Source organism: Gigantopelta aegis, chromosome 6 (genome assembly GCF_016097555.1).
Source record: "Gigantopelta aegis isolate Gae_Host chromosome 6, Gae_host_genome, whole genome shotgun sequence".
In the NCBI taxonomy this organism is placed as follows: domain Eukaryota; kingdom Metazoa; phylum Mollusca; class Gastropoda; order Neomphalida; family Peltospiridae; genus Gigantopelta; species Gigantopelta aegis.
Window position 1 is genome coordinate 46,053,508 of NC_054704.1, and position 2,817 is coordinate 46,056,324.

The 2,817-nt window shown below is 38.0% G+C and overlaps 1 protein-coding gene across 2 annotated transcripts in view; it reads left to right on the plus strand.

The window, feature by feature from the left end:
• The first annotated feature begins 788 nt into the window (after positions 1 to 788).
• The window catches only part of LOC121376380 (glycine receptor subunit alpha-3-like), a 65,763-nt gene continuing 63,734 nt past the window's right edge, over positions 789 to 2,817 (plus strand). For both annotated transcript variants that reach the window (XM_041504225.1, XM_041504227.1), the window contains exon 1: positions 789 to 1,000. The gene's annotated coding sequence lies outside the window, so the exon portion shown is untranslated. The remainder of the gene's footprint in view (positions 1,001 to 2,817) is intronic.

Consider the following 2,817-nt stretch of genomic DNA (forward strand, 5'->3'; position numbering starts at 1 on the left):
AAAGACCCATGTAATATCGTCATATCGCAAGTATCCTGCTTTTAAATGAATCAGTATTAAGAACTAATTTGAGCAAATAGATATATTCATAGATGTAAGAAAGGAAGAAAAGTTTTGTTTTGACGCACTCAACACACCTTTTTTATGCACGATTATATGGCGTCGGACATATGATTAAGGACCACACAGATAATGAGAGAGGAAACCCGCTGTCGCCACTCCGAAGGTTACTCTTTTATATTAACATCAAGGGATCTTTTATATGCACCATTCTATAGACAGGACAGTACGTACCTCAGCATTTGTTACACCAGTTATGTACCACATGCTGGAACGAGAAATGGCCCAGTGGATCCATCGACGGGGAACAAACCTAGGTCGATTGCTCATCAGGCAAGAACTTTAACACAGGCTATCTCCGGCCCAGTAATTTATAGATATGCATGGACATAAATACTACATACATGCTACGAAATCTGGTGTTAAATGGAATGATCAGAAATGCTTTCAAATCAAACATAAATATTTGTTTGGATACAGTTTGGGAAAAAAACCCAATATAATAATAGACAATTATCAACGCCACCTCCCCCTCAGCACCCCCCCCCCCCCTACTAGAATGAAACTGAGAAGAAGATATTACAAATTGTTCGCAACCAATGCGATATGGATAACTTCACTGTCTCCCTCTTTAGCAACGCGTTCCGTTGAATTGCGCGTTCTACTACACTTGGAGCCAAAAATAGACCGCAGAACGCTGCAAAGTGACAGAATCATTGGCGGACCAGTAAACAGACCATGTGCGAATTAAGAAACTCCGATCGCCATAGCATCTGTCAGCGAGTTGTGTTCGGTTCTGGATTAGCGGGTTTAACTGGAATGGGTGCTACGTTCTGAGCCCGTCTGTTTCATTTCCTCACGTTGAAGACTGCGCCAGCCATCCATGAACCCTTGGCTTCTAGTAGCATGCGTCTTGAATACTGCCAATGACTTGATAATGGTAAGTACTCACACTCGCTCGGCTTTGTGTGTATTGTGTATGCTATTTGAGAAAACTTCTGTTTAGACGGACGGAATCTGTGATAATAGATGTCACAGCGGGACGTTATGTAAATACACGTGTAGTTGCCTAACAGTAAACTTTACACATGTGTTTACCTTGGCAATCCAGTGATTTTTTTTTTTTAATACAGGTTTATAGATCGTGTTACAATATTATACTGAAGTGTTTGAGTAAGAAGACTCACTCCCCCGTCCCCTGCAGGTATCTAAAGATAAATGACTATATATATATATAAAAATGCGTTTATATGACGATCAATGACATAAATGGAGGATTGGGGAGGGGGGGGGGGGGGGGGCGATGCCCCACTGAAAAACCACCACCCCTTAGAATTTTCTATTATGAGTACCTTAATTATATATTTGCTGAATGAAATTATGACTTTGTCGATATACCCTACATACATGATGTACCCTGCCCTGTACAGAGATATGAGTTTGGATGCATTAATAATATTGCTATTAAGATTCTTAAAAAGAAGAGAGATAAAAACCCTCAACTCACCAGTTATGATATTTACCGTGTGTTGAACACCCCAAAACCATTGCCGTAACAATATGCTGACATGTTGCTAAAGGGGCATTTCTTTCTTTCATTAACAAAAAGCAATTTTAGCCACAAAGGTAATTGACGTTTTCCAATATATATGTTTACTGACATTCATTATCATAAATCATGCCATGTCTATAAATATTAGCCTAACTCTGGCAGACTGTTTAGTTCCATTTCTAGGCTTAGTTTGCTTCATTACGTGGGTGTCCGAGTTCAGCTTGTTTAATTACCTGGACGGCCAAGTTTGGCTTGCTTAATTACGTGTATGTCAAACAACAGATAAATAACGGTAATTGCACTGTTCTTTTGACCAATAAACATCACTTACAGAAGGGGAGACGCCTAATAGCTTAGCTGTTCATTAAACAATGAGTCAAGGTGTCGTTAAAGCTACGGTCACGTCTCTCCATCTTTTAATATATTTTATAACTGTCAAATGCAAAAAACCCAAACCCAACCACAAAACAACCCAATAATACAGGTTTATTATGATCATGTCTACGTGCAAATCTTTAAATCTCGTCGCCATTTTGTAACACTAAAACAGTTATCTTTTGTAACTAATATTACCAATATTGCAGGCATTGATAAAGACAGATATGACCACATGCTGATATGCAGCATGATGGAAGAGAACAAACTTCAGAAAAAAAACTGTTCAGCTTTTCTGAACATGCATAAACGTGATCTTTTATCGGGGTATTCCGCAGCTAAGCCAATCAACATCGCAATAATTGGATGCTACGAGCTGTCAGTTTCTGAACTAGACCTAAATTGCAAAATAGAAGAAAAAAAACATGTTCATCTATTAATTTTTTTTAATTAAAAATATACCCGAGATAAACGTTTTAAACAGACGACCTTTCCTGCACTGTGTCTGACATTGCAGAAGATCCTAACCTATGTTTATTCGTTAAACATTATGAAAGTATTCCTAGAAATAATCTACAAAACCTCCTTGACATTATGAATACACAGATGCACAGTGTATCAGCAGGCAGGCATGGCGAAAAGGAATGAATGTGTTCCAAGAATTATTATCAACTCTAAAATTCTGTCATAAAAAAAAAATCCCCGCCAGTTTGACATATGCATGTAATGTGATGTTAATAAGATAAAAAAGACCGAATTCTATTTTATTACAAATGATATCTGCCATCAGTATAGTCCGTGTACAGTGTACATAGCTTGTATTGATGTTG